The sequence below is a fragment of the Sminthopsis crassicaudata genome, chromosome 2, assembly GCF_048593235.1.
Source record: "Sminthopsis crassicaudata isolate SCR6 chromosome 2, ASM4859323v1, whole genome shotgun sequence".
In the NCBI taxonomy this organism is placed as follows: Eukaryota; Metazoa; Chordata; class Mammalia; order Dasyuromorphia; family Dasyuridae; genus Sminthopsis; species Sminthopsis crassicaudata.
In genome coordinates this window covers 265,360,421-265,372,803 of record NC_133618.1, presented here as the reverse complement: position 1 = coordinate 265,372,803, position 12,383 = coordinate 265,360,421, and positions in this window count along the sequence as shown.

Here is a 12,383-nt window from a genome sequence, read left to right as displayed (position 1 = left end):
TGAAAAAATCTTCTGGCTAATCAAATTTCATGTGATCAATTTATTCTAAGTTGTGAAAGAGAGGAGGAGAATGGGAGGGACAGGGCATGATGTTCTATGGAATCAAACCAAACTGAGATGCTGATGGAAAGTGGAGTAGAAATATAAAAAGAAATGTAATTGAACAAAAATAATGCTAGATTTGGAACCAGAGGACATAACTTAAAATCTCAGCTCTATCACTAACTGTGACATTGGATATTACTTTGGTGAAGTTTATGGCTCTCTTTTCATAATATTATTGTACTTCTTGTTGTGTTCTATTTTTGTGATCCATTTTTCTGGATTTTCTTGGCAAAGATATAGGAGTGGTTTGCTACTTCCTTCTTTAGCTCATTTTATATAGGAGAAAAACTGAGGTAATGGGGTTAAGTAAGCTACCCAGCATCACATGCTGGAGTGGTAGATTGCATTCAGTCAGTTAGTTAACATTCATTTAATAAGTGCCTACTATATATCAGGCATTGTGCCAAGCACTGAGTATACAAAGAAAGGTAAAAGAGAGTCTCTCTGCCCAAGAGGAGCTCATAATTTAATAGGTGAGACAACAAATAACTATATTCAAAAATCAGGTTTTGAACCAAGCTAAAAAGTTTTAACTTTATTCAATCTCTGGAAGTCATTGGATGTTTGGGGGAAATGAAGTTTTAAGCTTAATGATCATACTTGTCTATTAAGAAGGTTAATCTGGAAATTAAATGTAGAATGGTCCAGAAGGAGACAAGAGCAGGTATATGGAGACCAGTTAGGGAGATATAGCCAGAGACTATGGGAGAGTTAAAAAAAAAAAAGTGATGACAGTAGGAATAATAAGGTTGTGACAGACATAAGAAATATTGCTGAGATAGCATTGACAGGAATTAGTGACTTATTGGGCATGTCGTATGAGGTAAAGAAAAGAGTTAAAGATGACCAAGATTATGTGCATGAAAAACTAGGATGACCAACTTAAGAAAAACAGAAAGAAGAGACAATTCAGGAAGAAAGATGATGAGCTCTGTTTTTGATATGCTGAATTTGATGATTTGGGGGACCACAAATCTACCAGTTATTTGGAAATGTGAGTCTTACGCTTAGGAGAAAGGTCAGTGCTGGAGACATAGATTTGGGAACTGTCTGGATAGAGGTGATAACTGGAACTGTGGGAGTAGATAAGACTGCCAAGGGAGAAGGCCAAGAATAGAAGGAGCATAAAAAGAAAAGGAAAGAGAGCCAATAGCAGAACTTTGGGAATGCAAGATACTTATGTATTAAAAGACATTTCTAAGAAGGAATTAACAGAGTTCAAGAATACTTTTTTTTTTAAATACCATTCTTGGTGTTACTGTTGATATTGTTGTTGGCATTCACTTAGTGATGAACTAGATTTGAGGCAAAGAAGAGGAAGGAAAATAGATAAAGAATTGAAGGTACTTAATCTGAAAAAAAAATACTCAAATATCTGAAGGGCTTCCAAGAGTGATTAGTGTTCTGATTTGGTCCCACAAGACAGACCAAGAGCAAAGTGTGGAAACTGCAAAGATGCAAATTTAGGAAATGAGTCCTAATAATTAGAACTATGTATAAGTGGCATGGGCTGCCTTATTGTGTAGTATACCCTTTCAAAATAGGAATATTTGGGCAGAGGTTAGGTGGATCTGTTGGCTATATTGCTGTGATGATTCCTTTTCAAGATTAAACTGGATTAGCTCTCTTGTTCTGGGATCCCGTGATTCTATGAAAAGTAAGCTGAAAATGATCAGATATCAAACCTGGACAACCCATGAGCAATAACAGTAGATAAAAAGCAATAACGACTAAAAGAATTTGTAAGGAAATAATAGGCTCAGTTTTTGCCATGGAGCTAAGTGATGAAGTGGATAGATGGAATATGAGAATTAGAGGCAGAAAGATTTAAAATTAAATCCTGCCCTTGATATAAGCTAAGTGGCTCTGCACAATCACTGAATATCTCTCAGGCTCAGTTCCTTATACACTGAGACAATAAGAGTATCTACTTCTCAAAGCAGGAGGATCAAATGAAACAAAATATATGGCAAATTTCACAAATCTCAAAATGCTTTATAATGAGGGGAAAATATATATAGTTATCTTGTGTACATATAGGTACTATAGGGTGAAAGCTCTGGGCAGAAAATGTAGGTTTGGAAGTCATTCAAATACAAGGAAAGTTTGAAACATGCTTGCAACTTTGTAAGCATAAATATAGAGGGCCAGGACTGAATCTTTGAACTCAGTTAAATGGGAAGACTTGAAGGAAATGATGCAAAATGAAGGAAGTAGCTCCAATATAACCTTATGTACAGTATTCTTAAATGAAGTAAAATAGATATCACTAAGAGACAAAAGACTTTGCTCAAACACAGTTTTCAATGTTAATACCATTCTGTCAAAGTTGAAGCACTTTCAACTTTGCCTTACTTTCTGTAAACAATCTTATAGTATTTGGGAGGAAAGAGAATTCACTTTTAATGGTACTTTTTAGAGTGTTTTCTGGAAAGTTGTCTAATGTGTAGAAGCAAATTTTAAGTAATTTACTTTTATTTAAAGGATCAATTAGAAACAAAGAGTGGATAACTGAAGATAAAAATAATCATAGTGATTTCCACAGGACACAAAATAAATTGATCACATTGTTAAGATCATAACTCAATATTATTGACATCAAATCATGACCCTGACCACAATATCAACACTATGTCCTATATGAGGTACAGAGAATTTGATCCATGATTTAAATGTTACTCGTGTCCTCTTTAAAATCACATTCTGTGGTTTTACTTCTCCCTTCTGTTGCTGAACGTTGGGGTTAATAGATGTGGATAAATCCTGTACTGTGATAAAAGAGAATTGGTTTTTGAAAAGCAATTATTGTAGAATATAACTTGCTACCCAGCCTTAAATGCCTTTTTAAATAAGGAAATACCTTTGTTGTATTCCCCCTGTCTAATTAATAACAGGATTATAGCATTATCTTTGTCCTCTAGAAACTTATGTTCTAAAAGAAAACTAAGACAAATATTGACTACCTTTGGCGTATATGGGAAACTTTAAAATTACCCTACCTTAAGTTTTCTTGGCATCCACTAATGTTCTCCTAAAGTATGTCATTGAAGCCTGAAGGTGACTCTAGGTTCTCATTTCTTTTATTTCTTAGCAATTACAAGATTTTGAGTATGCAGTCAACATCTCATTACTATTATGCAGGCTGATAAATAACACAATCTGTAGTTCTGTTTGATTTCAGCTCTATGAAATAAATGTCCCTCACAGAAAAAGAAATTGTTCCAGATCTCATTACCATGCTCCTAATTCAGCCTTGAATTCAACTCCTTCCCACCACCCTCAACTCCTTCACCCCTTATAATGCCTCAATTTCCCTAAATCATTATGCCTCAGTTTTCCTGAATAAAATTATTATGGCCACCCCTTCTTCCTTACCCCATTAAATGCTGGCCACATTCCAGTGAGTCATAAAACTCCTGGTGGCTTATCTCAAATGCCTGGTATTGCTCACTATCTCCTGCCCTAAACTCTCTAGAGACTGAGGAACTATCTTTTCATGCATAAAGACATGATGCTGACCCAAGGACTTCATCTTCTGGGATAAGAACTCACTATTTGACACAATCTGCTGGGAAAACTGAAGAATAGTATAGCAGAAACTAGGCATAGACCAGCATCTCACACTGTATACCAAGATAAGAACAAAATGGGTTCATGATTTAGACATGATACTATAAGCAAATTAGAGAGCAAGGAATAGTTTACCCGTCAGAACTATGAAGAAGGGAAGTACTTATGATCAAACAGAAAACAGAGAACATTATGAAATACAAATGAATAGTTCTGATTACATCAAATTTAAAAGGTTTTGCCCAAACAAAGCCAATGCAACAAAGATTAGGAGGGAAACACAAGGCTGAAAAACAATTTTTACCAACAGTATTTCTGATAAAGATCTCATATATAGGGAACAGAATCAAATTTATAAGAATACAAGTCATTTCTGATTGATAAATGGTATAAAGATATGAACAAGCAGTTTTTAGATGAAGAAATTAATGCTATCTATAGCTATATGAAAAATGCTCTAAATCATTATTGATTAGAGAAATGCAAATTTAAACCACTCTGAGGTGCCACTTCACATCTATCAAATTGGAAAAGATGATGGGAAAAGGAAATAATAAATAGTGGAGGATGTGTGAGAAATTTGGGATACTAATGCATTGTTGCTGGAGTTGTGAACTGATCCAAGCATTCTGAAGAGGGGTCAAAGGGCTGTAAAACTGTGCATACCCTTTGATTCAGCAATATGACTACTAGATCTGTGTCTCAAAGAGATCATTAAAAGATCTACATTATAAAAATGTTCATAGCACCTCTTTCTGTGGTGGTAAAAAGTTAGAAATTGAGATGACCATCATTTAGGAATGAATGAACAAATTGTGTGATATATGAATGTAATAGAATACTATTGTTTTATAAGAAATGATGAACAGACAAATTTCAGAAAAACCTGGAGAGACTAGCATGAGCTGAAGCTAGTTAAGTAAGCAGAAGGAGGAGAACAGCATCGACAATAATAGCAACATTGTGCAATGATCAACTTCGATAAACTAAGTTCTTCTCAGCAATACAATAATCTAAGAGTTCCAAGACTCATAGAAGATGCTACCTACATTCAGAAAAAAAGCTATGGAGTCTGAATACAGATTGAGCTTTTTTTGAGTGTTTTTTTTTCCTCATAGTTTTCCCTTTTGTTCTAAATCTTCTTTTATAACATACCTAGTGTGGAAATGTGTTTAATAAGCTTTGTATTTGTATAAGATAGCCTATATGAGATTGCTTGCCATCTTGGGGAGGCAAAATTGAATTTGAATTTCAAAATTTTGACAAAATCAAAATCTTTTAAAAGTAGATGTTGAAAACTATCTTAACATGTAATTGGAAAAAAGTAAAATATTACTAAAAGTAATAATACTATTAAGTATATATACATATACATATAATATGTGTATATTTATATGTGTATATATACATAAATGAAATGCTGTCCTGAGATAAAAGAAAATTGAGGTTCCAAAGCCATAGAACACCCTTATTTCATCTGTGTAATGAGAATGTTGAAAAACAGAATGTGATTTGCTTACATGATCATAAGTAAATCAGTTAACCTATCTGAACTAATAATGCTACTAGCATTCTTCATTCCCTAGAGTAGTTAAAGTTTCAAAAAATTTAAACTCTTAGGAAAAGTTATTTTAATTTAATTAATAATTGAGCCCTTAAAAACACTGTTTTTAATTCACATACAAAGAAAAAGAAAATCTGTAGGTATGGCATTCCATTATCCCTTCAAGTTTTCCATAGAGACTAGAAATCTCTGTGTCTGAGCCATTAGGCAGTCTAGCATAGATTAGAGAAGCCAGAGATAAGATGGAGCATTCAGTTGGGTAAATGGTATAGAGAACAATGTTCCAACATTAGCTAAGACATGACAGTTAAGAAACTGAGAGGCTACTTGTTACTTTTGGATCATGTTAATTGGTTACTATGTTACATCATTCCTACTTTTGTTCGAACATTAAATGATACCTCACTCTGTTTCAGCTAGGCTTGGTCCTAAATGTGTAAATGATTGTGTAGTACAAGAAATAAATTAAGAAATACTGTCAGAATATTTAAAAATCACCTTTTGAACTATAATATTTAGTTGTGGACTTTTTTTCTCAAACCAAGCAAATAGAACAGAAAAGTATTTTTAAAAACCACTTAAATGTTACATGTTCTTCTATTAAAGATTTAAGTATATGTTCAGCAAACATTTATTAAATGGCTATCATGTTAGCACTATGCAGCACTATGGTAGGTTCTAGGATTACAAACATAAAAATAAAAATAGTTCCTTCAAGGAATACTGCTAAGTTTTGACAGCTTACCCCCACACACACCCCTCCAAAAGTGTGCCTATGAAATGCTTTTAATTTTAATCTAAGTTATTATCATTTCACATCACATTCTATGGAGTAGACAATAAAACAACAAATTAAGCCCTGGTTTGTATGTAGTGCTTAGCAATTTCCAAGCATCAATGATCACACTGACTTAAGCATTGGCTAGTCAACTTTTGTATGAAATGCTTCTAAAACATTCTTGAACCCTACCCTGCATAAGCTTATAATCTAGTTAGGAATAAGGCAAGAGAAATCTATTAATCAATCAACAATTTTTTATTAAACACTTGTTGTCTGACTAGGTACTTTGCCAAGCTCTAGGATACAATAAAGCTTCCCTGCCCTCAAGAAGGTCACAATTTAATGGATGTTGGACAACTAGAAAGGATGGACAATGTGTGTACAAATAAGTAAATACAAATCACATACAAAACAAATATAATATATTAGGAAGGAGTAGTTTTTAGTGATATTTTATTTTCTTCCCAATTACATGTGAAGAAAAATTTTAACATTTAATTTAAAACATTTTTGAGTCCCAAATTTCCTTTCTCCCCACTTCCCTTTACTCTTCCCTGAGACAATAAGCAATTTTAAAAAGATAATACTTGTATAATCATGTAAAACATATTTCCATATTAGTCACTTTGTGAAAGAAGATATAGACCAAAAGGGGGGAAAGTGAAAAATAGATTGCTTCATTTTCCATTCAGACTCCAACAATTCTTTCTCCAGGTATTTTTCATCATAAGTCCTTTGGAATTATTATAAATCATTGTATTGTTGAGAATAGCTAAGTCATTCATAGTTGATCATCATATAACATTGCTATTACTGAGGACAATGTTCTCCTGGTTCTGCTCACTTCACTTATAAATCTTTCCAGATTTTTTTTAATTCAGCCTACTTGAACCAGGAGATCATTATATACAGCAACAACAAAATTATACGATGATCAATTCTGACAGACGTGGTTCTCTTCAACATTGAGATGATTCAAACTAGTTCTACTTGTGCAGTGATGAAGAGAGCCTCTACACCCAGAGATAGGACCATGGGAACAGAGGGTGGAATACAACATAGTATTCTCACTCTCTCTGTTATTTGCTTGCATTTTGTTTTCTTTCTCAATTTTTCTTTTCCTTCCTTCTTGATCTGATTTTTCTTGTACAACAAAACTTTATAAATATGTATAAATATATAGGATCTAACGTGTATTTCAACATATTTAACATGTATTGGACTACCTGCCAGCTAGGGGAGGGTGTGGGGGGGGGAAGAGGAAAATTTGGAACAAAAGGTTATACAAGTGTCAATGTTGGAAAAATTACCTATGCATACGCTTTGTAAATAAAAAGCTTTAATAAAAAGAATTAATTAATTTAAAAAAAAATAAATTAGCCTGCTTGCATTCCTTATAGCATAATAATATTGCATTGCAATCCTATTCCACAATGTATTCAGTCATTCCCCTATTGATGGACATCCTGAGGGTTATATTTTTAAGGTCTTCCCATTAGAATGGGTAGTAAGTTTTTGTTGTTGTTTTTTTCTCTGATGGGCACATAGGTTCTTAACAAAACCCAATAAAATTTGAAATAGAATCATAAATTTTAGAATCTGTTTGGTTTGATAGATGACAACTAAAATATATAGACTGCACAGAAATGGGGATCATTTTGTATTTTAACCTGTTTCATAGATCATCATAGCCAGAGAATTCATTACATAACTAAGTACAAAGAATCTCATCTCCAAGGTATTTGACCAGTAGCTAATGAATTCTCCATAGAAAGAAGACAAAGCTTATCCCTAGATTCATGCTGGAAACCTCTGCAATTTGAGTAAAATTTGCTTAAATTCTTCTGGCAGAGCCTTCAAGAACATAGGATACTTCCATATCATAGTAAGAGAAGAATGTTGACATATCTTCACAAAACCTATTCTGTTGTACACAACAGATACAATCAATAAAGTAGTGTGGAAAACATCTTATTTTCTTTTCCCACGCAAATATTAAAGAAGAATTTTTAACTGACCTCTATGTCCCAGCCAAATCTCAGCCTCTAACATCATTGCCAAATAAGGACTCTTAGAGGTAGGCTTAATTGACATCATGGCCCCATGGATATCCAAAATGTAGGAGGAAAGCTACAACAACAATAACAACTAAAACAAACCAAAAAAGAAATTCCCACAGTGAACTATGCACCCAAGATCCCTAAGTTTCCACAGCATCTTAATGAAAGTCAAAGGTCACTGCTAAGTACCGTTGTGAAACAGTGAGAAGCAAGATCCTGTTTCCATTTTCATGCACCTCATGTTTATGTTTTTTGTTCTGCAGGGGAAAGGCTGAGACAATTCCACTTATGAGGAGACCAGAAAAATACACTGGTTATAGTAGCTAAACTGGAAAAAAAAAAAAATGTGTGCTCCATGGGACTAAGGTGAATTTCAGTTCAAAAAGAAAAAAAAGAAAAAAAAAAATCAGGGTTGTTTAAAAAAAAAAATACATGATCACTGAATCTGCTTGCCTAGGCTCTGGTCTAAAATTAAAGTATATTGTGAAAATAAAGACTATTGTTTTTCTTCTGTTCCTTCCCTTTTCCACCCACACACCTTCACAGAGGACTGCTCTTTAGGTTTAAATTTAGCCAATTATGTAATAATTTTGAGCATTCTCCAACATCCCTTTCAAACAATTTGTCATGTCTGACCCTCCTATCATACTGATAATTTGTACACTGTATTTCTTGTTTTGCTTATCTCTGAAACCAGAGATTAGGTTTTATCTGTAACTAAAATTTACCTATTTAACTACCTATTTCAGTGAGAAATTGTTTTTTTCTTCGAAGCAATCCTCCTCCCTTAGGATAAAAACAGAAATGGGTAATAGCCAACACCCCCCCCCCTTCAGTCCAACCCACCATTCAGCCCCTGTTCTTTCCTCTCCCACTGAACCATTGTTGACCTTTGAAACCAAACTCCAAACTACCTTTTATGAAAGTTCTGACCTTATCTCTTTTAGATAACTCCAGCTTCTGGTTTCTATGCAGATCCAAAGTGGAAATCCTGAAATGACATGAATACATTTGTCCTAAAGGGAAATCCAGTAAAAATCGGAAATGCCACAGAAAATTGGTGTTTGAATCCAGCTTTCTAAATGCCTGGCCAACCCTAACTATATTTAAAAAGAGTTATAGGATAACAGATAGGAAGTCAAAAGGAAGATCTTGTCCAATCTTCTAGTTGAATAATGAGAAAACTAAGACCTGGAGAGGTTAAAAGACTTCTCATCTAATATCAAACAATAAGTACCAGTCATGATTTAAACTTAAATTACTTTACCATAAATCTAATATCATTCCCCCATACTAATGCTCAGACTATCTTTGTAGTTAGGTCAAGAAGAGATAGCCATATATTAATCTCTCCCATAAAGTAAGGGTATTTCTGATTTTTCTCTGAAGATAAAATAAAGCATAGGTCCTGATAAATACTTCAGGTGTTGTCTATGAAGTCTGAACCATAGCTTGAAACAGTACAAATCTCTAAGAATTCAGATTCAACGCTTCTCTCCAGATAATCAGAGAAATAACTTGCAAATAAACTTTTAGCTACTATTGTAATAAGAATTACATTGTGAAAAACAAAAAGTCCCTGAATACCCTATGAAATGAATTCAAATTCAAAAGACTTGAATTAAAATGCTAGCTAGTAGTCCTAGCTGTATGACCTAAGATAGGTCACTTAAATTATTGTTCTTCAGCTTCCTTATCTGTAAAATTAGGGTCTTGAATTAGAGGTTATCTAGGGTACCTTCTGGCTCTAAATTCTATCATTTATGTTTTAAACACTTTAATTTCTTGTTGAGGATAGATGGATAGGAGACTGTGTATCTGTAGTTATACGTGTGTGTGTAACCACCTCCCATATTGTCTAGACACATTTCCTCCAATTTGAATTTGGTTGGTTGAAACCCAAGCATAAAATTTTACATTGATCTCTATTCAATTTCAGCATATTGTTTTCTAGTTTAAGATCTTTTTACTATAGATTAAATATTCTTCTAAGCTCTATGTTATTTACTAATATCATCTTTTCAGATATCCCTTTCATTGTGTCTGTTTGAATTTCTTCATTCCCCAAATGATTTTTTTTTTTTTTTTGCCATTGAAATAACACAACCTATCTAACATAAAATGTAGCAAAGTGGTTCAGATGAATAGAATGTCAGACTGAGAATCAGGAACACCAGAGCTAAAACTGAACCCCCTCTATATACTTAGTAGCTATGTGACCCTGAGCAATCATTTAATTTGTCTGTCTCAGTTTCCTTTTCAGGTTGATTTCATGTTACATTACACATCTCACAAACTCCACAAACTTCATAAAGTCCTTCTACAATTCAGGCAAATTAGCTTACTTGCTGCTCCTTCTGTACCACATTTCATTTTCTATCTTGATTTCTTTGTGTTCTCTCCATCATCCTAGAATGTTCTTCCTCACTGTGTTTGCCTCTTGTGACCTGTAGCACCTTTCAGATCTCATCTCAAGTGCTATCTTCAAGCAAGAAACTTTCCTAATCTTCCTCTGTTTTCTAATCATCTCCACTCCACCTTAATTACTTCATAGATAATCCTTTAAAAGTAAGCCAATTTATCGAGATTATCTAGATTATAGAATATATTGGAGGAGGGGTGGGATATAAAGTATAATCAGAGATCCATCAGATACCCATATATACAACCATAGAATATAAGTTTGAAGGTAAGGGGTGTTATTTTTGTTTTGAAGTTTTTGGTTTTTGTTGTTTTTTGTTTTTGTTTGTATTTGCATCCTTACTCCTAACAAGGTGTCTAGAAAGTAATAATTTTTAATAAGTTCTCCTTTGATTTTTATTGATTAACTGAAAAGAACCTCCTTGGTAATCAGCTCTACTGGCAAGATGACTGCTTCTTTTCAGGCTTACCCCCCCAAAAAAAAAAATAAATAAATAAAATGAAACCAAACACACCTTACTTATACCACACCACACACACACACACACACACACACACACACACACACACACAGTTTTTCCCTTTGTGAAGGGATGAGAAAATTTCTAACACTTATCTCTAACATTTCTTTTCTTTAAAAATGTACCTGACTTTAAGAATTTGAACTGAGATTCTTCTACAAGGGTGAAGGCAATGAGTAAGGTCATCATTTGAGAGCAATAAATCAAGTATAGGAGGAATGTATTATACTAAACATACAATAGAACTAAATCCTTTTTTGGCTTAAAAACAAGTGAAATCTCATTCTAATATATGCATTATTTTCAATCTAGTGAATATCTCATGAGCTGAGAAGGGTAGGTCAAGGTAATCTGGAGTTTTTTTTTTTAAATAAAGCCTAAAGTTCTCATTTTCTTTCAGATCTTTTTGGTCACTGAAAACCAGAAAAAAGAGTTTGAAGAGAGGAAGACCATACTCCATTGAAGCAAGTAATGAGGAAGCTCTAAGGACATACTTTGTGGCACAAAAATAGGAAAAAGAAAAAGCAGGAACAGGAGAAAGGGATCAGCTGAATGGTGGCCCCATGATTGGTTGCCTGTAATTTCTACAAGAGCAAATATATAACTGAGTAAAGAAGGTCAAACCCAGGCTGAGTGATCTGTCTAGACCAAAAAACTTGGAAGTGGGGTCTGAGAACTTTGTGGCTTTGTTTTGCATGCTGAAGAATATAAACAAAGTTATTTTTATCACCTTCTAGACAATTTCCCTTTCCAAACAACATTTATCAGTCAAGTTGGGCATCTAGAGTCTGCTGAGAAAATCAGTAGAATCAACCTTGTACATGATGGTTTGAGTTACTCTCAGGCCAGGATCTTTTGGCCTAGCAGTGAGTAAATTGTAGTGCCTAGAGACTCAAGCTGAGGCTGGCAAGTTAGCCTTGATCAATGCAGTACTGTTGGCAAGACTGTCCAGTTTTCAAACCTGTAATTATACTAAGGGCTTGGCTTGCTGCTTTCACTGTCTCAGGAGGTAAAGAATCAAATAGAACAAAGAATAGAAGAAAACCCACAAATCACCTGAAGTTTCATGTTTTGAATTCTTCCTCCCCACCCCCACTCCTCTTTTTAGTTGTTCTTTTGGAAGAACAGAAAACACAGTTAACAGCAGAATAATCGTTGAAGTTGCATTCCCTGAAAACTAACAGATATTTTAAAAGTTGTTGGATTTGCCACCCTAAACCCAGAGCACTTTGAAAACATTTCTCCAGAAAAATGATAATATTAGTTTAGCTTAAAGAACAGGTTGTTGTTTATTGTTGATTTTCCTGGGTTTTTATTGAAAAACGAAAACAAAAACAAAACAAGTGGATTTAGCATTAGTA